Genomic DNA, 23,260 nt, shown 5'->3' with positions numbered 1-23,260 from the left:
TGTCAGGCACGGGTTTTTTCATGACACGGTAACTCTGGAGTTGGGGGGAAGAGGGGTTTTTTGCAGAAGAGAAAACTTATCCTGCATGAGGAGAGACAGCCAGAAACCCAGATATATTAGCAAAAAAAAAAAAAAAAGAAAGGCTGCACTGCCTTCTTTCAGCAATATTGGTACACTTGTGATCCCGAAGCAAATTACACTCCCTAGGTACCCTGACAGCTGCTGACAGTAAGGGACAATCTGGTCTGTAACAGCAGTGCCTTTTAATGGTGGCACTGGCCAGGGTCCATCAGGGCTGCACAGGCTGGAGGACTCGCAGCTCTGGATCAGCCCTGGAAAAGGCTGCATGTATGCAGATTGCCCTGGAAGCGTCGATCCTCGTGTTTCCAGACTCCCAGACCATCTGGCTCCTGGCTCGGACACCGGCCAGTGGGATGCAGGGGTTTGGGCAGCCCGGTAGGAGAGCTGGTCCATGGGTCAGACAGCTCTGGGGATCCAGCACGTCGGCGAAGCCACTGACCCCACGCGTCCCGAGCGGCACAGCCATCCCTTTGGCTGCACACGAATTAAGAAAAGACTGTGGTTTCCCTGTTATTTGGTATGAGGCAAGCAATACGTAAAAGCATTGCTGATTTCTCCTCGACTCTCACCTTTTCTCTTAGGCTTTGTTCTGGCCAACTGATGCTTCTTCTTTCCAGTCTCTCTGGGTTGAACAGAAGGTGAAATTGCAAAGTTTAAATCAGAAGGCTGATGTTTCCTACAGTGCGGGCCCATCATTTTGTGTTTGTGGGGGCAGTTGCACATCTGAAGAAAATATGGCACCTCTCTTGAAAATCATTGCTCTGCAGCCTTCGGCAGAATCCTGGCCTGTGCCACCATTTGGAAAAGTTTGATGAACCTGATTATTTTACTGCTGTTTGTTGTAGAACTGCTGAAGCAGATACTAAAGTCAGGATGGCTGGAAGTGTCATCTTAATTTAATTAGTGTCTCCTGGAGAGAATAAGGAGTTTCTGGTATAAGAGTATGGGGCTGCATTGACTACAGTAGTGTAAGAGCAGCTGCTAAAGGCTTTAGCATCCTCAGGTGACACTGTGTAGTCTCAGATGACCTCTGTTAAATCCAGGTAGCTTCCATTAGATAAGACACACAGGTTAATTTTGTTCTTATCTTTTGAAGATCATTTTCATTTCCAGTCTCAGGAGTAAATACCAAAAAAAGTGTTGATGTTCCAAAGAGTACCTCAGTATCTGTTATATTTCACACAGGGAAATACCTCCTTTTACTGAAGAAGTTCAGTGTTGCAGTGATATTTTGTTCTCAATTTCATGTCACTTTTCTCCTTTCACTACATCTTCCCAGACAAATGATAAAAAAATTATTATTTATAAAAAAATACAAAATGTACTGCTATTTTAAAGATGTCCTGAGCACAATCGCAACAAATTATGACCTTTGCTATTGGCTGTAGAATTTCATAGATTTATAAAGCCAACTGAGATGGTTACAACTCCTAACATCTTTTGTACAATACAGCAATAATATCCTGTCCAGATGCAACAGTATTATACTGAAACACTTTCAAATTGCATGGGAATAGATCTTCCTGAGAGACATCCTGTCTTGATTTAAAGGCACCAAGACGAACTCCCAGGGATGTTCAACCTTCTCTGGTAAATACATGTGCACTGCTCTGCTGTGATTTGCCTGCCTTCATCTTACAACCATTACTCATTGTTATTCCTCCCTCAGCTGAAGAGGAAGTAAATTCCATAAAGGAATATGGTCATTTATTTACCAGAACTAGGTTATAGACCTTACAACATTTTCAAGCCACCTTGTTAGGACAGCAACAAAGAAAGTCTTAATGAGATACATCTTTTCTTACATTAGACTTTTCCACGATAAGAAGAAACATTTACATGGTAAAGACAAAGCCACCATTGTACATTCCAAATTCAAATAACAGCAATAATATTTTCTGGCTCCAGATTTATGTTTCCATCTGGCTGAAGTGACTTGGCAACCGAAAGCATAAGCTTTGTTTCAATTCTTGGTATCAACAAGTACCCTTAAGGCATATTAGGGAGGTATGACAAAAACCTAGTGAATGCCAAAAGCAGTGAAGCTTAGTTATTGGCTTGCCAGCATGAGAGAAATATAATCTGCATTTTGTAAGTATGAATATAGAACAAGCCCTGGCATTGCAAGCCGCTGTCAGTCAGGAGGAACTTCCTACTTCTTTCCAGAATATATTTCATTTTATGTCAATTTATTTTTACAGTGTGGTTTAGTGAACAGAGGATTAAGCATGATCGTGTGGCATAAAACAACGTAAGAGTACACTTTGTATACACATTTTCTTATTCCACACCATTGCACTTAACCCAGTAATCCCTGAGTAATGGATAACTAAGAATGACTTCATCTCAGAGCTTTCTTGGACATTATTTTTAGTGTCCTAACAGTGACTTGAAAGAATTTAAAAACTTCATGGCTTTTAAAGACATCCATCCAGGTTGTCTGTGTATCAGAGGCCTTAGTCTCCACACTTTTCATGAAGACAGAAATGAGTTTACGTTGATGACTTTGGCAGAATTTGAATCAAAATGCGATTCAAATAAGAAATGGAAACCTTTCGTATGAAGTGAACAATAATGAATAGGACATTCCACACTAGATCTTTTGCATTTGTTTGGGTTTGTTTGTTATTTAAGCTTTATTTCAATTCTGCTTCCACAACTTCAGTTTTCAGTGTTGGATAGCTGTGTTCTGGTTTTCAGTGGCCAAGGAAGCATGGTCAGGCAAGAAGGTGGACTGAGGCTTGAAGACATCGATGGATAGATGGAGTTTGAAACAGGGGTCTTACAACAGATCTTCTGAGACCTTTTTAAAAGAAACCCATCAGCTGCCTGAGCTGTCACCCTATGGCTCCTGAGCAGTTTGCAAAGTGTCCCAGAGCAGCACTCAGTGATGGAGACATCACATAACCAGCCATGGGTTTGTGGTGGCTGAGCAACTGCTGGGTAATCTGGTTCTTGTGAAAGCAAATGAACTGGTGGGAGCTGCTGAAGCTACCGCTTCCAAATTGTCCAGGTATCCGGCTACACATCCATATCTTCATCCCATGATGTAAAGCTGGACATGTGAATTTTTTGGCATGTGACTTACTAGGCCTAGGAGCTCAGCTTCCTCCATCTAAAAGAATCAGACATGAAATAGTTCCAGATGTTGACTTTTACTGTTGTTTTTAACTTTGGCTGAGGTACGAGAGTGACCTTCTGTCCTTACTTGTCTCCTGTTACTCCATATTCTAAGTTTTCCACATCTTACACTTTGAGGCGCAATATGAAAAATCTAACACAACCATCTTTCCCCTTTGCCCAAATTTTTATCGTTGGCAAAATTCACCTCAGAGGACAGTTACAGGGCTGAGCTCACCTATTTCACCAGGTCAGACCAGGAGCCTGGAGCAATGTTTGCCGTCAGTTCCAGCCTGTGACCTGAACACAGTGAAACTTCCCGGGGTAATTTTTTTCTTATTATGCAGTTGATAAAATCCCAGTGCATAACAGCCAAACTGGAGTAGATTTTAAAGTTTATCAGGCCCAAGAAGGTTTTCAGCCTCCTGAACTGGTTGGAGGTAGAGATTATGGGGAAAAAAATTAGAATTTGAACTCTGAGCCAAATGTCTCCTTCTCTTTCTGCTGCATTACAGTAGAGCAAGTGACTGGAGACATATTTCTATGGCTTGTGTTTTATCCTAACAGAATTCTTGAGAAGTGGCTTTTATAGCTGGCAAAGTAAGGATTTACTTTGGAAAGTGGTCTGCTGGAACAAAATAGTTGTACTACTTTTCCTATACTAGAGGTTACAAGGCCTGGTTATTTGAGCAAGCTGCACCATCTGAAATGCTAACGCCTGTCTCCTGCCTGCACAGCTCAACTCAAAGAGCCTCACTGCTCTTGCCACTGAGATCAATCTGTTTCTGAGTGGTGGACGGTAGTGCAGAAGGGGGAAGAGTCCCTCCCAGCACTGCCATTATCCTTCCCATGCCTTCTCCTGCCCTGAGCCCAACTCCCCAGGGCTGCTCCAGGCTCTGCCTACAACCCCTCTCCCCCATTCCATTGCCCTAAGGCAGGACCAGACAGATCCCTTCCCACTCTTTACTGGAGTGATGGGAGCCCAGGAGTCCCAGGAAGTCAATCACGGCCAATTGTCTCCTGGGTTGCATCAAAAGAAGGGTGACCAGCAGGTCGAGGGAGGTCACTCTCCCCCTCTGCTTTCATGAGACCCCACCTGGAGTACAAGAAATACATGGACCTGTTAGAGTGGGTCCAGAGGTCCATTTACATGGGATCTTTTAGAAGAAAGGCAGAGAGAGGCTTTTTACCAGGGCCTGTACTGACAGAACAAGGGGAAATAGTTTTAAATTGAAAGAGGGTAGAGCTAGACTAGATATGAAAAAGACATTTTTTACAATGAGGGTGGTGAGACACTGAAACATGTTGCCCAGAGAAGTTGTGGATGCCCCACTGTTGGAAACGTTCAGGGTCATGTTGGATGGGGCTTTGGCAATTTGATCTAGTGAAAAGTGCCCCTGCCCACGGCATATGGTTTGGAGCTAGATGATATTTAAAGGTCCCTTCCAGCCCAAACCATTCTATGATTCTACAGTTCTATATGAGAATGTGCGAGATAGAAGGTGCTTTTGGGGGAGAAGGAGACTGGCAGTGGAAGAGCATGCTGCAGTTCCACCACAACCTCACGGTCTGGTCAGCTGTCAAGGGGAGGTTAATGAAAGATAAGAAGAGGGGAAAGCTGTTTTTCTCCAAGAAATAACTTTCTGAAATTGTTTACTGCTCTTCAAATCTTCATCGGCCCTTCTTGGTCTCATCCCTATGCCCCCCTTCACATCCCTGGAGCTTCCTTCAAACCCACTTCTTCATCCTCCAGAACCCCACTGATCCTTCTTGTGACTCATCAACACATCTATCTCCATAAAAACCTTCACGCTTTTTCTGTCACAGTCAAAAAATGCAATTTTACCTAAGACGTCTCAAATCAGCTCTGCTACAAGGCATAGGAAAAGATTTAAGATGCCACAACAGCCTTAGAGAAATCACTAACAGTTGCAAACATGCTATTTCAAGTGAATGCAAGTGTTCATGAACATCTGTATTTGTATGTGTGCATGCACAGTGGGGTGCATGATATAGCCTACATGGTAGAGACTGATACTGCTTGAAGACTTGTCTTTCCTTCCTAATTAAGTATTGAGTAGTAAAAAAATTAGCTTAAAATGGCTTCTACAGCTGTTTGACATTTCTCTTTATGACAAAACCCAGATCACTGTATGTGGACTTATATGTTCACTTCATTGAAAAAGGGACTGATCTCAGTTTGGAAGAAAATGTAGTTGGTCTAAGGACGTGTATCAGTGAGGCTTCACTGCTGCCTGGTAGGGTTTCAGGAGATCTGAATTCTTCACTTTAGACCTGGGAAAATCACAGTTTTCTCAGGCCCCTTTAGCAGGAACCCTTTGTTTTCAGTCTTCTAGAGGTATATTTATCTCCAACAACCATTCAACCAGACTTCACTGTGCTACATACTGCTGAAAAAACATTTGAGTTAGTTAATTCTACTAGTTGTCACCAAATACATCTCTCTCGGTCTCCCTCTTTCTCCGTATAGATACATATATGTATATACAGTAGTTTGTTGCTATATAGAGTAATTACCTATAGTATATAGTATAATACAGCTACAAGGAGGTAAAAATTACAATGACATAAAAAAAAGCACCACTTCCAGAAAGGAGAAGATTGTTAAAGATTAACCAAACTTCACAATTAAATAGGAAGTCCTGGCTAATGATCCATATTTCAGTTTCTTTCCTAACAACCATCACCACTCTGTTCAGCACCTTGTTGATATTAATTTATTCATCCTCACTGCAATGCTGAATCCCTTTCACTTCAGTCAGGCATTGAGCAAGCAACAAGGGACAGGTTTGTAAGGGGACACAGGGATGGAAGTGAAACCAGAAGTCAAAAGCAGAAAGTTGTTCGTGCCGAGGTCCTGTCTGAAAAGACCAAATTTTTTAACTACCATGTAGGAAGAAAAGAAACTCAGCCCTTTCCTTCCACATTTTTTGTACATATTTTAGCCACTGAAGTGTCACAGGGAGGCGGAATATTACTAGCTGCATCCAGGAGCTTCTGTTGCTGATGTTCACTTTTTTACATCAAAACAGCAGCCAGGCTTCACTGTGGAATCCAGTCTCCGTGATACACATAAGGCACATTCAGAGGGTGCTGGCGAGGTCTGCTTCTTCAAATGACACAGGCAAGGGAGCATCATCTTTGTGAGTCAAAGCTGAACCTAGGCAGGAAACGAATGCTTATGTGCTCATTTGTAAAAAATTATGGTGTACCAGGCTCTGGGGAATTTTATTGTTGCAAAACAGAGACAGCTACTGCTCTGAAATTACTATACAGTTAACTAGAGGAGTTGGAGAACTGAACTTTTAAAATATAACACCTAATTCCATTTAAGTTCCATTTTATATTTGCAAAATATTTTCACAGTTAAACAAAGTGGGTGCCAACACCCATTTAATTAATTTAAAACACAGATGGCTGTTTGTTATGTATGGTCCATATGGACCAATATGTTGTAATGGACCAATCTATTAAAACACCTCCTAGCTCTAATCATATAACAGTCTGAAGCTGCAGACATTTATTGAAACAATTTTCTTAGGTGATTAAGCAAAGACAGACTCCATTTTCCTTGCACTGACTTTGTAGATACCAAGTTTGTACTTAAAAATAGACACAATTTATGTATTCCTCTCTCAAAGTCATTGATCAAAACTTAAAAGCATGCTTTGCACTGAGTTCAGCTAAAATGAAAGACTAGAATAATAGAAGTTGTGGCATTTTTATGAATCCCTTGAAGGATTGAACACTCTTATCCAGGTAGTAGAGGCTATTAGTTTAAAATACAGAATCATAGAATCTTAGAATGGTTTGGATTGGAAAGGAACCTTTAGAAGTCATCTGGTCCAATCTCCAACATTACTATTCTGGTTATCAAATCTTGATTTCCACCATATTATGTTTCCTACATAAAATGGTGACCTTAAATATCTTTGAAGATCTTCAGATATCAAGTATGTTGATGATATTTCTGTATAAATGGAAATAGGAGAAGTTTAATATCGTTATCTTACTAAACATATTACTTTTCAGACAGAAGTCATGCCTTATTAATGCCTTATAAAAAACTTATTAAAGAACTCTGAGAGCTGGGTCAGAGTCTGATTTTTCTCATTGAGAAAAATGCTGCTCAATTCTGCAATTAATAAGAGGTTGGACTATATGACTCCAGAATTCTTCCGTTGAGTCCATACCTCTGCAGCTCATTCATCCAAACAAGCAAGATGTCAGCCAGGATATTTGATGTTCCTTTTCCACCTCAGTGACTACACTGCTAATTTAGTCCTACTTTGTACCTATTCCTATATCTTAGGAGCACCACATTACTGAAACTGATGATAGTATCTCCTTTTAAATTTGGTTTCCTTGTTTTTCATAAGCAGTGACATTGGCAGTTGTAGAGAATACCGATGTAGTGATTTTTTTAGTGATTTTTCTTTATTCCTAGCTGGAGAATAAAAAAGCAAAAATGAAGAGTCTAAATCATGTCACTTGTTCATTCAGAAGTTTCCCACATGAGGAAAAAGTTTCTTGCCATGAGGGTTCATGTCTTTTTGCTGCATGTAACTTTGCAGTGAGCTGTGCCCATTTCCAGAAAAAAGCAGGTTTAGGAAGGAACTATTCTCCACATTAAGGCAATTAAGGATGATGTTCAACCTGGAAGGTTAGAAGGACCTTTTCAATAATACTCTTGAAAATGTGTTTTGGGTTTTTTTTGTCAACTTTTGTGGTTAAATTTTGTGAGAAAAGTAATGTTTGAAATAAAAATTTTTCAGTTAAAAGGGCAAAAATTCCTCTTTAAAATGTCAGTAAAGAGAAAAAAGTAAACTGCATATATGTGTATATACTGAAGTATCTATGTATATACGTATTTGTGAATATATTTAATTTATAGTTAGTAGACTGGTGTTCAATGGAATTTCTACCATAGATAAAAAACCAACTTGTTCTTTAAACTTTTGTCCTTTTCCTAGGTGATCCAGATGCAAGCACCAGAGAATAATTGCTCTCTACTTAGATACTACTCTTCAAGTTATTTGCTTGCAAAGTAGGTCATTGAAGTAAGCCTTGAAGGTAGTGTTCCTCCTCTTCTGGCAAACAAGTGAAAATCAGTTTGAAAGCCTACTAGTCTCCCTATTGTGGTCAAAAGAGGAAATGGGTGTTTCCAGATTTCAGTTCATCTCATCCTACAGCAAATACTAAAGTCTCCAGTATGAATCACCTCATTATAATGCTGCCTTCTTCTCATTCACTTCAAAGAGAAATCAAGTAACTACTTCAGATGTAGACATCCATATTTACAGGAATGCTGTAATAATACTTAAGGTGTCAGTTCTGTTGCTGTGTCCTGCTCCACTCCAAGTAATTTTATCCAACTCCTTTTATCTGTGATGTTGTCTATGTTTTTGATGAGGTCTACGCTTTTTACACAAATAAACTGGCAGTAATAGCTAGTTGCCACTGTTGTTTCAACTTAGTCTGTAGTATCAAAATCAAAAATGTAAACATAATACACATGTATGACTCCACAAAAAATTGTGAAGCTTACGTCTTATCTACTTAAGTCATATTTTTGCCAAGAGAAAATTTTAAGGTGATCTAATGTTGTTTTCATGGTAATAATGAAAAGTAATGGGCTATTACTTCTGGATCACATACCTGAGACTCCATAGGTAGCCTTGTTCCAAAAAGCAAGGTAAGAAATGGAAACACATAGTTGAAAGTATGACCTGTCTCTTGACACAGGTTAAATATTTTTTGTCTCTGTACAAAGAGGAATCAACATTAAAAAGATACTTCATAACTAACACACTGTTGATAATCTCAATAGGAAAAAAACCAACAGACTGGGACTGAACTAAAGCATTTGCTTATCTCTGGGGAGAATAATTCTGATCTAAAGTGTGTCATATTGGCAAAATTAATTTGGGAAAATTATTGCCGTTCTTCAGAGAGATTTCAAAAAACAGTGTAAAAAAAAAGATGGATCCTATGTTTAGGATCCATAAACAAGGACTATGTGGAGTGTCTTGCAAGCAAATTAAGTAAGACAAAGCTTTCATTGATTTTCTCTTTATTATCTTATCTTCAGCATTTTGAAAAGTAAAAACTATTTTTTCTGATGAATATTATAAAAATACCTTAAAAGTTCATTTTCTCTATAGATCTTTCTATCACCATTTCTGAAGGAAATTAAAAATTGAAAAACATTATTTTTATTATAGGTATTATTGGTTCCTTGAAAGTGCCTCTTCATTTTAAATTTAATAATTGACAAACAAGATTCTTCTGCTCCTTGATTTTTTGCAAAAAAAATAGATATTTTCCACTTTAGTTACCATAACAGCAAATATAGTCTCACTATTATTTATATTTATTTTATCCAAAGACTTACTACACCCAGTTTTACCTTTAAGCGCTGAGAGAAGATGGATTTGCTGCTGAGTGAGGCCAGAGTCCACAGCAGAATAAACACATTACAATAATCTCTATTCATCTAATAGCCAGTTACAACTACTATTTCTCCTCTACACATCCATTGCCATTTTTAGAAGTTCATTATCATCTGACCAAAGGTGTAGTTCCCATTTATAAACTTAATCAAAGCTTTTAAAAATTATCAGAAGCTTTACATAAATCTGATAGTTTTCAATCAGGTCATTTGATGTAAATTGGGATTAGCTGCTTTGTAATCAAACTCATGGGTTTTGCTAGAAGACATTCTTTTTTGGCTTGCATAGCAAGTGTCTAGCATCTTAAATCCTATCTTCAATATAATTTGCTATAATGGACAGATAATGACTCTAGGGAATGCTGACAGTAGTGTTGAAACAGAATCTGCAAATTCAGGGTATACTTATATGCTTCGCCTTCCTTTAACTATGGTTAAATAAGTTCTAAATCATTTTCTCATTTTCATTGGGTGAAATTAATTAGTATTCTCAAGAAAAGATTATTACAGCTGATGACCAACAGCAGGTATTGCTTTTTTGGTACTGAAAATTTCTTATTATGATCTTTTAAAGTCAAAGGACAAAGAAATTAGGAGGGAAATTTTGCTTAGTCACTAAATATTGACTACTTTTCAAAAACATAAAAGTGCCTTGGGAATCTGTATGCATTTCTACAGCTTGTCCTACGCTGATTTATCAACTGATTGATTGATCGATGGATGAAGGATACTGATTCTTTGCCTGAATGTAAGCGGTTGCGTAATTTTTAATTTAGAATCATAGAAAGGTTTGGGTTGCCCCATCCAACCTGGCCTTGAACATTTCCAGGGATGGGGCATCCACAGCTTCTCTGGGCAACCTGTTCCAGTGCCTCACCTCCCTCACAGTGAAGACCTTCTTCCTTACATCTAAACTAAATCTACCCTCTGTCAGTTTAAAGCCATTACCCCTTGTCCTATCGCTACCTGCCCTTGTAGAAAGTCCCTCACCAGCTTTCCTGTAGGCCCCCTTTAGGTACTGGCAGGCTGCTATAAGGTCTCGCTGGAGCCTTCTCTTCTCCAGGCTGAACAACCCCAAGTCTCTCAGCCTGCCTTCACAGGAGAGGTGTTCCAGCCCTCTGATCATCTTCATGGCCTCCTCTGGACCCGCTCCAACAGGTCCACATCCTTCTTGTACTGCGGACCCCAGGGCTGGATGCAGTACTCCAGGTGGGGTCTCACAAAGGTGGAGTGGAAGGGCAGACTCCCCCAGTCTGTACTGGTATTGGGGATTGCCCTGACCTGGGTGCAGGACTTCGCAATTGGCCTTCTCGAACTTCATGAGGTTTGCACAGGCCCACTCCTCGAGCGGTCAAAGTCTCTCCGGATGGCATCCCTTCCTTCTAGCAAATCAACCGCGCCACTCAGCTTGGTGTCATCTGTGAACTTGCTGAGGGTGCACTCGATCACACTGTGTCACTGATGAAGATACTGAATAGTACTGATCCCAGTACAGACCCTTGAAAGACACCACTCATTAATCATTTCCACTTGGACATTGAGACATTGGCTTTAACTCTTTGGATGTGGCCATCCAGTCAGTTCCTTATCCATCTAACAGTTCATCTGTCAAACCCATATCTCACCAATTTAGCAACCAGAATGTTGTGTGGGATCATGTCAAAGGCATTATAGAAGTCAAGATAGATGACATTAGTCATCTATCAATTGATTTCTCATTCATTCTTTCTTCACCAAACAAAACAGTTCTTTGGTGGAATTTTTCTTGGGCAGAATTCCTAATATAAAAATATTTTCCCCTGACTTAAAAATAACCAAATCATACCTTACAATTATTTAGTCAATAACCAAATGAGAAAAGGAAAAGAGTTGTTGAATTTGTGTTGCCTTAGCCAAGGATTCTTTCAGAGGTACTTTACTGCTTCTAATTAAAAGGTGATTTAACAGTTAAATTAATATTTTCACCTCCCTTTAGATTTGGAGGTTTTTCTCTAATTGAACCAAATTTTCCACAAAAAAACATTAATGCATCTGTCATGGATGGAGTGACACACTTCACTTGGAAGAGAGAAGTAGCAATGTGTTTATTGTTATAAAACAGCATTTTAACAAAGTTTGATAGTAAATGTGGCAGTGGTTTAACAAGATTTGGTGGCAAGGTTCACTTGGTATTTACTGCATAGAGGACAGGGTCAGACAAAACTGACACCCTCCCGTTGAGTCACAAGGTTCAGAATGGCCTCCCTTGCTTTCTAAACTTCTTCTTAGAGAGGAGTCTAGGTGTGGCTGGGTCCATTCCTAGTCCCAGACTTGGTCAATGGTTTATGTCTAAAGGATTATACATGCGCAATCAATCCTCTGTATCACTTAGCTAAGATTTCAAAGTTTAGCATGCTGTGAATCACTTACCGAGAATCTGTTGAGGCAAGGAATCTCTCGACCTCGAGGAATAACCTTGAGAGGCATCCCTACTCAAGGAGAGATCCTGGCATGCAGCCCACTGCCGTGCAGGAGAGCTCAATGGGCCTTGGGCTATCCACTAGTTATGGAGTAAGATAATTGACTCATAGTCATATTTACTACTACAGATGTTATCTTCTTCCAAATTTGGCTTGAGTCAGCCGTTGACCAGCACTGTGGTTAGGTGGGTGCATTGCTCAAATTAGCCCTTGGCTGTTGTTTTGTTACCTGTCTCCCCCAAATCCACTTTGAGGGAGATGCAACCATCACGACCAGACGCATCCATTACGACCACCGCTGGTGGTTATCACTTGAGCAGGGTTATGGGAAATACAGGTCAGATTGGGGGAAGCACACCACCACAGTATCTTAAATATAAAGCCCATCAAATGTTATTAACATAACTGACAAAATACATCCAAGTCAAAACCTGATTCTGAATCAGGTTGATGTTGGAGAAAAATCAGTTTCAGGCTATATTTTGTTTCTCAACTGCACTTCTAGAGAATTGTCAAAAAAAAGGGAGTGTAGATGTGCCAATATGGGCATACTGAGGCATTTCAGCTCTGAATATATCTATGCTTCTTCTGATTGCTCTTTGGAAAAACTACTAACGAATACGTTTGAAAGTTATTTCATATGTGAATGGAAGGGGAGCAGCTGACCCAAGAGGAAAGGAAAGATTTTTAAGGTTATAAAGTTTTCTTGCAAAATGTTTATTTTCTGTGCCAGGCTTCCCTATGACTACGCTTAACATAGTGTCATAAATACATCAATAATGAAAACAAGTTTCAGGAGATAGCTTTACAGATATTGACTTTAATTTTGTGATGATCCTCTACCAAACAAATCCACACCCATGAAGAATAATGTAATATTTGCAATGCAGGCAGAGCAGCACTTCTAGACATTACTAAAGATAGTTGGATTAAATTCTTTTTTGTATCCTTTATGATTCACAACAGGATCTTTTGTAAGGGGATTTGATGCCTTTTTTTTTTCTTTTTTTTTTTTCCCCAAGATTTAAAAAAGTTATTTCAATATGCATAAAGACCCTAAGCAGAGTTTTGGGAAAAGAAAGTGAGAAAGCTCCAGAAGAACAATTCATTTGACTCCTAGACTGCTCCCATCAATTATTTTATAGAATTTCAGAATTGGGTATGAAAAAGTTTAGGGATAGGAATCATTTGTTTAATGAGCCATAAGAAGGCAATGTGAGAAACGAACAAGGTTTGCAACTCAGAATCAAGTCCTGTTACACTGTAACAAAGAGGTTTACTCTGCATGACTTGTGCACTTTAATAAGAGCACCCTGGATTTAAGGGGCTGCCCCTGTATCTGTTTTGTAAAGCTGACCAGAACGACTTCATTTATTTATTTATTTATTTATGCGATCAGTAACCAAAGGAAAAAAAAAAGTCAAATCTCACCTATGAGAGAGAATTCCTGGTTCATCTTCAAAACCATGTTGCTTCACAGATAGGGGTGTTGAATTCAGTGAATGATCTGCAAAGCAAAGCAATGAAGGTCTTATATACAGCGTGGAATGGCATATGATAAAGAACCATCAGACTGGAGCCAACTTGAGGCAGCAGGTACCTACTCTTTGGTGCTTCCTGAAACAGATATGTTAACTTAAGCATTTATGAAATTTACTTTTTGCATTTCAGGTTCTGCGTTAACTCACACTACACATGCTGGGTTGTCTTTGTGGTGTGGACATAAGCTGAGAGCATTTTAACCTTTCCCTAATATAGTCAGAAGTTTTTTAATTTGCAGATTTTATTACAGAATAAAAAGATACATTACAAGTCCTCTGACCAAAGGTCATTTCCTAAGGCTTTGGAAGTCACCTCCAAAGAGCTTTAGCAAAGATTTCAGTTCAGAGCTCCACTGACACAACACACTGTTGCACTTCAATGGGGCATTACGTGTTGCACTGTACTGACTTAAAATACATTTCATGTGCAGAGGGTTAGTAAAAGACAGTGAATCCTGTTTGAATGAACACGTTCTCAAAAACTGCACCTGTATTAGTGAATCCAACAGTGCTGGGGAACATGGCTTTGCACTGGAATTTGATTTTTGCCTACACTGCTGAAGTGTTAGAATGGTCCCTGAAGCTGTTCGGGCTTGGATCCATGAGCACCATCCCATACATTTCCTAGGCAGGGTTCAGGAGCTACACCAGACCTCGCCTGAGCACGCGGTGAGATACACACTCCCTCTTTCAGAGCACAAATGTGGCAGATTCTGACAGCAGCAGAACAGAGGCTGACAATGTTTAGGTTGCCCAGGTAGTCTTCAATAAAGGAGGGTCTATTGGCATGCCCTTGCCATCTGTGAATGTGACAGAATGCACTAAATCACCATGGCAAACACACAAGTCCTGGGGCAGGAGTGTGGTTGAAATGTCTCAGGTATGACCTTCGAGAAGAAACCATGGTAGCCCACTTTTATATAAACATGCAATGGTGTTTGTGCCCCAGATTTTACTTACATGATTTTAGGCTAGTATAATTGAGTCATGTTTACCTCAGCTAGTGTATTGTTAGCCTGGTTTAAATGCTATCATCATATCTAGTCACCTTTCATCTGCACATCTATTTTTGGCAGCCACTATTTACCTTAACAACGTTTGAACCCACTCTTCGACTTAGTATGTTTGACAAAAAAAGACAGATTTCACTGGCTGTAGCTAAACTTAACACTGTGCCCATAGGCACAAGTGCATAGACAAGCCATGCCATACTATTAGAGGTTTTTAACTTTCAAAACCAGGCAGCCACAACCAAACGGTCTCTTAGTAATGGTCTTTGGTCCATGTTAACTCTCAGATCATGCCCAGGAATTGTTTGGGAGCGTGCAAATTGTCCCAGGCCAACAGCAAGCCAGGACCCATGCAAACACAGCAACCAGGTGCCAGTGCTCAGGATTATTTCTTAGCATTGCTTTGCTTAGTGGCATCTAATTCATTGTAGGTATGCATTCTAAAATGACATGAAAATTACTGACTAGACAGAGAGCAGAAATGGAAATTTGTGCCCCTAACAAGAGAAAACCGATGATATTCTTGGAGCTAGTCAGATACTTGGTCAGCTGAACAGCTGTAGAGTTCCCTGTATTGAGTGAGCTTTGTTGACTGCAATGTGATTTGGACACCTAGTACACACCTACACATAGCCACTTAAGTATAGATGTCTTAATCTGCCAGCTAAATCCCATCTGCAGATTCAGTAGTTCTACTGCCCACAAAATTATTGTTTAGCAGTGAGAGTGCTGCAATATGAAGTTGTCAACTAGTACAATATTACATCTCAGTTTTCAGGGATATTAAAAAGATGACAAAAACTCCTTTCAGTTGTCAATAATTATAGTGTTTCCCTGTCCAGCCTCACAATCTCCATGCCAAAGGCAAACTGGAAAAATCTAGTTCAGCTATTGCTTCATTCAGCATTAAAGTTGCAATTAATAAGTTTAATTTTTATGGTTAGGATGCATTTGCAATAGTAAGCCTAGTAGGCTGGGATTATAATTAAGCACGTTCAGTTTTGCAGGATTCAGGACCTGTTGGTTAATGAAGCTCAATGTGATACTGTCAGTAACAAATCTGATAATTGCTTACAGGGAAAAGGCAATTTCAACAAATGCTCCTTCATACAGGTGGCTCGTCGAAATTGCTTTCAGTCAATTATGCCTTCAATTACTTTGGATGAATGAGGCAGGATCCTTTAGCTCATTATAAGCCCCAATCCACAATAAGTAAGTAAATATTTTGACACAACATTGAAACTAACTTCTGTAAAAGCATGTATAATATTTATAAGCATTGAAAAGGTCACATATTGTATAATCATCATTCAGTGCATCGGTGCCAGCTAAAGGAAATTCATGATTTTGCTAGCCAGTCAATATCACTGGAGTAATATTTTAATACTGTGAGCAGTCAGTAGTTTTCTGAAATAGTGTCAGAGATGATACGGCTGATAAATACTCATGTCTTGTATCACCTCTAAAAAAAGGAGGAAGTTATGCTACAGGAAAACATGTACCTTGATTATGGGATAAAGTGTATACTAATATATACTGTATTGGAAAAGCCATATCTAGCCATTTTGGAGCAGAATTTTATATCATTTTACATCAGAGAACTGGCTGAATAAAAATAAGAAAAGATCAAATATTTTGTCTTTCTAGAGCAACAAAAACTTTTGAGGAAAAAAAAAGGTCCTCTAGCTACCCTGAATATCCATTTGACATGGCTTAGGTTCAGACCTTGCCATCCTTGCTTCATTTCCCTGTTCCTTCAGAAGGAAATGCAAATATGAGGTTACTGCCACCCACTTTCAGGAGAACTGGTTGTAAACCATCACTGAGATGTCATGGAAGAGACTTTTTTCAGATGAACAAACTGGCAATCGTGCAAGCAGAGTATGTGGAGCAATTACTATAAAGGTTAAGGTTATCCTGTGCAACAGCCTAGCTTCTCTGATTTCCATAAAAGATTTGTCCTCAAAGTGGGAAGTATGGCATGAAATCCCACAGCATATGTTAAGAAAATAGACCAGAAAACAACTTGCCTGAACATCCCAGGCTCTGTGAAAGGAGGATTTTGTTAAGTAAACATTGATTTTAAACTGCAGGGACAATGACTATGTCTCAAGAAAAAGCAGATCACTTGGGTACCAGTGGATCTGATTATTATAACAGCACTTAAAGCCTATGGCAGTTTAGTCATATTCCATTTTTAAATAATAATGGTCCAATGGCAAACCTCTGTAAATATTTTTATAATTGCAAGTGAATGACTAAACTAGATTTTTTTACTTATTTCTAGGGATCTAACTGAAGCACATGAAATTGAAGTAAATGAAGCAAAAGAGGGTACTTAAAATATAGACTAGCTAACCACTTGCTTTGGAATGATGCTTCATTATGCTTTATATATTATCCCTTTCATTAGCGCTAGGACAGATAGGCAGATAGAATACCATTCTTCACTATTAATATTTTGAGTGCATAAGGCCTGTGAACTTTATGGAGGGTTTCTCTTTATGGTTACTCTGAATATTAAATATCAATACCTCTTCAGGAATGCAAATATTTGCATTATTCCTTTCTCCTGTTAAATTAAAACTACAAAGCATGCCATTAAAATGCGGGAGGTAAATGCTGAGTTCTCATGATTGAACAAAGGCAACAAACTGACCTTCTGTTTAGACTATATGCTTGGGAACTGACTGGGCATCAGTCGGCGAGTGGTGAGCAATTGCATTTTGCATCACTTGTTTTGTATATTCCAATTCTTTTATTAGTATTGTCATTTTATTATTGTTATTATTATCATTATTAGTTTCTTCCTTTCTGTTCTATTAAACTGTTCTTAACCCATGAGTTCCACTTTTTTTTTTTTTCCAATTCTCTCCCCCATCCCACTGGGTGTGAGGGAAGCAAGTGAGTGGCTGTTTGGTGCTTAGTTGTTGACTGGGCTTAAATCATGACATCCGTCCACAAGCCTCCTCGACAAAGCTTCGAAATTACTGATTTTTGGCTAAGATACTGCTGCTTTACTTTAACACGGCTTTCAACCTGTGATCCATGGCATTACAAGGTCTTTGAATTACTTCTACTGGTTAAAAAAAATATGTGATTAAACATGGAGTGGTTAAAAAGAGAATAAAAGACTGATTTTATCTATTTTTTTATGTCTAAAATTTTGCTATTCTCCTTCCTGCTTTCCCTTGTTCAAGGACAGTTAGGAGAGGTCTTCCTGGCTGTAGACTCTCAATGTTTGTGTGGTGTAAACTGCGGTGAGGAATCCTTTTGTGTACTCAGAGAAAAAGATAATATTGATTTTCTATGGTGAAAGATAATTCATGTTTATCGACAAGATGACTCTTGTTACTGAGGAATGTTATATTCTGTACTTCTGTTTAACACACTTCCTTAGCAAAGCAACAGCAGCTGTAAATAAAGTTTAAAGTGCTTGGCCAAAGTTTGAAAACAACCTATTGTGACAAGAAATATAAATTTGTTTTAAGAGGACATTTTATGAATTGAAAAGGAACAATCTAAGTCAGTTATCCGCAACATCAGTGCGACTGGAATTAACAGCTCAGAAAGTCCCTTCTAGTCTTGCATCCTAGACTTCTGATATGGAGCTGTAAGAAATGTAGCAAACATCTGTCCTACATTATGTTCTGAGAACGTGATTTGGTGTTCAGGCTACAATCTTTAAACGATCCAATTGCTTATCCCCAACATTTTTCCAACCTGCTTTTCAGATAGTGCCTGACCGTGAGTGCTTAAACTTCTGTCATTTGACATTTGCAAAACTATGTTAAATATTACCGAGGCCCAGTGTAGAACAAATTGCCCGAAACCCTTGTTGAGACTTAAACTCTGGAGAATGCAAGTGAATTCCTCAAAACTGGCTGGGAACAGCCATACTATGAGGGACTCCTCAGCTGGTAGGCAGCCGACAATGCCAAATACTGCCTATTCCATAATATGCACATAGTATTAGAGAGAACACAAAGATAGCTGCTGTGCTCCCCAGCTGGCAGAGTGGCTTTCAGTGCTAAAAGCCATTTTCTACACTTTCATGCATACCAAAGCTATGTAAATCTGCCATAAATTTGTCAAACACTAGCACAGAAGGGCCCCAGCATCAAGAACTGGATTGTTTCTGATTGTTCTGCAGCCCTCATATCACTACTATATGGTAGAATTTGTTTTTCTAGGACAATGTAAGACTTCATTTATTTTTAATACTATAAAAAATAAGGTAAAGCTACTTTTGATCCACTTTATTTGTCCATTAAAATAGACATTAAATATCAGGATTATTTAAATATGACACTCCCTTGGGAGTTGCTGGGAGTCATTCTGTGTTAAGCCAGGTTTAACTGATTGTGAAATGATTGTAAAAGTGTATTTGATTTAAAGTGATAGATAGTGCCTGAGTAAATGGCAGGGATTAGCTGAAACTTGCAACAGGTGTGATACAATTAAATAGCTAAGGAATACCTATTACAAAGAATACCTTCAGTATGAGGCTCTACAGATCCTGAAACCTGTGGTATGATGACTGCCACACTAATTTACTGTAATATCAGCAGGTAAATTAACCTAGAGACAACTTGATGTTCTGACTGTACTGCTGACATTGTATGCTACTGGTGTCTACAGTAACAGCCAGGTAAAAACCTAAATATTGCTTATGCCACTTGGAAACATGCATGATAAAGACAGAAAAGGTTTCTCAGCTTGGATGTGATCAGATACTCTTTAAGATATAAAGTCAAAACAGGTAAAAAGAAAGACCAATACCTCAAATTACTTCATATCTTGATACCATTAATTTCCACAGTCTTCCTAGAGAGTCTGAAAATTAATTCTCACTCCTTTCATTAAAAGTACATTGATTTTATTTTTTAAGAATGGACATAGGGAAAAGTTTGTTTCCTTGCCAAAATGATGACAAGAAATGTTTTATCTGTATGAGTTCCAAATGAGACAATATTACAAACTTCTCTTTTACTGCTGTAATGTATTAGGTAATATCTTAGTATCATTTGATTATCTTGGCTATTTTCAAAAATTTGCAGCTCCAGAAACACCAAAAGCCCAATATACATCAAGCCATTTATTTGTTACATGCACAAAATTGCAGAAGCTGAACTCAGTGGCTTCACAATCACTTTTCTGTTTAAATAAGCGTATCCTTCTGTCTACCTAAGCCTGGTTCCCAGTAGTATATAAGCAAAGGTGACAATGATGTGATTTTTCCAGTGCAAAACTGGGCTAGAGTCTGTATCTTTACACAGAGGACTTAGCTCTTATGAGTGCTGGGCAGTTTGGCTCCTCCAGTGCTTTGTGATGGAAATAAAATATACACAGCAGAAAGGCTGAACTATCCACCAAGATATTTACTTTACCATTCCACCTCTACTTATAGGAGTTTGTGCAATAGGACTGTTTCTGCTGTAGGACTGAGGCAGTTTCCATGGTGTTCTAATTATTCCATATTTTGGACAGAAGGATACCTCCGTTTTTTCCTAACTGAGCAATGCACCCTTTGATTGAGGGCCCGTAACAATTCAGACCCTTATTTGAAAAGTGATTCATGTACAAAACAGCATTTAAACAATTGCCTAAGATAATGAATGTATTAAAAGCTCGTTGTGATCAGAGGAGTGTGAGTAAAAATTCTAAAAGTATCTATTTTCCCACTTGTCCTGAAAGAGAATGAACTGGAGCACACATTTCAGTTTTTTGCTGAACTGTGAATGTGGCTTTGCTTTTTGTTACAAAAAATGAAACAAATAAAAACATTATGTAAGAAGTGACCCAAAATGGTAGTGACAGTTGTGAGAAGTATCTTCCGAAATGTATCAACCCCACTGCGTCTCCTTAAGTCAGATCTGCATTCAGATTGGATTCACGGGCTGGTGGGAAGAGGATCCTCTCCTCAGGGTCCATGGAAATTTTCCATGGGTGTTTGCCAAGACAAGTAAATCAACCTAAGGTATTGCAATCTCATAGAAAGTTCATGCAGGGAAATAAGGGAAGGGACATGCAGAACGGGAAGTTCTCAGAGACAGAGGCTCCATTGTGGATAATAATTAAGTCCTTTTTATATCATAGAGACATAAGAGGGCATAGGACATCACCACCTGGAGGAACCAACAGATGCTGTTAATTTCTATTTTTCACCTGTACCAGCCGATAGATGATGATATTTTGGTTTTTTTCAGACCAGTTTTATTTTCCCAGACTGTTTCTGCTTTTTCAGATGATAACTTGCTGTTACAGTTTCTTGTGCTTATGGACGATATCTCAGGATGCCTCCGGCCTCTGGGTACCCCAGGTATACTTCAAAGAGGCCAGCTGCAGTTTTCAGGGATGTTTCTAGTTTGAAGGCTTAGTTCCCAGGCTCACAGCTCCCAGGCTGGCAGGAAATTTCTCTGCCAGTATTTTTCAGGAGGCGTTTTCTTCTGTTCAGTAATTTTCCCTTTCTAACCAGGCCACCTGTAAGGTTGCTCACATTGCAGCCTCTGCAGAGGAAGATCCAGTCTGCTTATCCTACATGTTTCCCTCTCTCAGCTGGAACTTCGGTCCCTCCTGAAAGGGATGCTGTTCTCTTAATGTAAATACCTACTTCCCTCAGTGTGAGCACCTTTATTTCTGCCTAAGAAAAGGGACACTTTATGCAAAAAATCTAAGATGTAGCTCTAATTTAAGCAGGATTTAGGCTGGATGGTACTATGTATGTATGTATGCTGTGGAGCTGAAAGAGCTTAAGGTGGCAGATACTACAAATCACCATCCATCCTTTTAATCAGAAGAATAAGTAGTACTGATGACAGTGAGAAATGCAGAAAATCTGGAGGAAAAAAGGAGAAGAACTGCAAAGAATAAGGGCTAAAACTACTGTTAGCCACTAAACTAAATGCCAGGAGTGGCAAAAAAAAAATGCCCTGTTTTCAACTCAGTAAAAACAGGCTGCTTTCTGAGTGGTCTGAGAAATTCTAGCATTCCCTGTGTTTTCAAGACTATTAGTCTTGAAAATATTTTTCTTCAATATGTATTGCACATGCATGTAAGACAAAGGGTCAATTTGTTCTTAGATGCTCATGTAATGAAAGTAAGATCTTTGCAAAAAGTAAGACTTGAAAAAAAATCTGTGCATAAAAAAGTTTGCAAGGTAAATTTTATTTTATCCTGCTAAATGTTATGCCTCTGCCATGAGCTACCTTGAGGCATTGTCTTCATGGTGTTGTACAAAGGAGATCTAATCTGATATTTGCGAACAAGTTTGAATTGTCCATAGTGAACCTAACTGCCCCTCCTGTTCCCAAGGACTATAAATCATGTATCTGATATTTCATATTACCTGACTAAGGGCTAAGGTGAATCACAGTTTCCTTTATACCATATGAAATTGAGCTCTTTTTGAAATCCATGGTGAATTGTCTACCTTTTTCTGAGATTGTCTGTGCTTATGGGTGGCAAAAAGAAAATAAAGGATTTTCAGGAACTGCAAGAAGTCAAAAACAGGGACTTGTGGGATTGCAGCAGATCGATTTATAGTGCTTACAGATTGTGTGCCCAGATAATTTCAAAGCACATGGTATGAAGGGGTCAGATCAGCCTCATGCCAACATTTTTTGCAGCATCAGGCAAGACTGTCACTTAAGACCTAGCCAAAAGATTTACAATGTAAATGGTTAGTGCATATGGGCATGAGATTGCCTAAAGTCCCCAGCTGCCAGTTTAGACAAAGCCTTAATTAGCCAATAATGCTGGAAATTTGTGCTAGTATGGAAGTTTTCTTTATTCAGCAAGCAGTTCCTCAAATAGTACTAAATTGAAATCAACAACCGGTTTGACAAGAAACCAAGGAATGTGGCTTTAGCTCAGTATTTATTAACTAAAAATTCAGTTAGCTAAAGGTAAAAGTTTATCATTGTATCTCATGAGACATTTGGTACACCAAGCAAATGAGAACAAGTTTATTTTAAAAGATCAGCTATCTATATTTGGGGATCTAATTCCTTAGGGAGAAACCTGATTACGTGGCCAGTTTTTATAGATTCAGAGAAATACAGTGTCCATGAAAGAACCCATTGAATTGTGGTACTGTTAACTTCTCCCTGCAACAGATAAGGCTATGGAAATGATTGAGACCAGCATTCCTCTGCCAGTTCTAGAACTTTATGTAAGTTAGAATTAGTTGTCTAAAAATTAGATAGATACTAGATATTAATTTCTCCCTTTGGGTAGCAGCTGCAGCACCAGGGAGCAAGGTTTATTGTCTCCTTTGGAATAGATATGAAGAGAAGATCTTGTTCCATTCTACATCATTTCAAAATTTCAGAGGAACTCTAATGAGCTCTACTTGCACACCTCACCCCAAAAGAATCCCCTTCAGAAACTGTCCTCATGATTGCAACAACGGACTAAGCAGTAAGTTAATAGATGACAGTAACTCTTGTGAAGATTTGATGTGGCTTTGGTAATGTTGAGTTGGCTAATCTGTTCCAAGTTCAGTCAAGGGGATTTGGCTTGCCTGTTTGCTTTAAACAATACATGTTTGTGTTACTGAATGTATTAATATCCAGT

The 23,260-nt window shown here is 38.9% G+C and overlaps 1 long non-coding RNA gene across 1 annotated transcript in view; it reads right to left on the bottom strand.

Annotated features, from left to right (window-relative positions):
• Positions 1 to 5,889: 5,889 nt before the first annotated feature.
• The window catches only part of LOC104841436, an 87,854-nt gene continuing 70,483 nt past the window's right edge, over positions 5,890 to 23,260 (bottom strand). Inside the window, exons 3-4 of the long non-coding RNA XR_775359.1 lie at positions 13,564 to 13,639; positions 5,890 to 6,382 (exon numbers count right to left, since the gene is read on the bottom strand). This is a non-coding gene — a long non-coding RNA (uncharacterized LOC104841436). The remainder of the gene's footprint in view (positions 6,383 to 13,563; positions 13,640 to 23,260) is intronic.

Source organism: Haliaeetus leucocephalus, unplaced genomic scaffold (genome assembly GCF_000737465.1).
Source record: "Haliaeetus leucocephalus isolate CR32 unplaced genomic scaffold, Haliaeetus_leucocephalus-4.0 Scaffold871, whole genome shotgun sequence".
Taxonomy (NCBI): Eukaryota; Metazoa; Chordata; class Aves; order Accipitriformes; family Accipitridae; genus Haliaeetus; species Haliaeetus leucocephalus.
The sequence above is the reverse complement of the archived record's forward strand: the minus strand, read 5'-3'. Positions and strand labels throughout refer to the sequence as shown.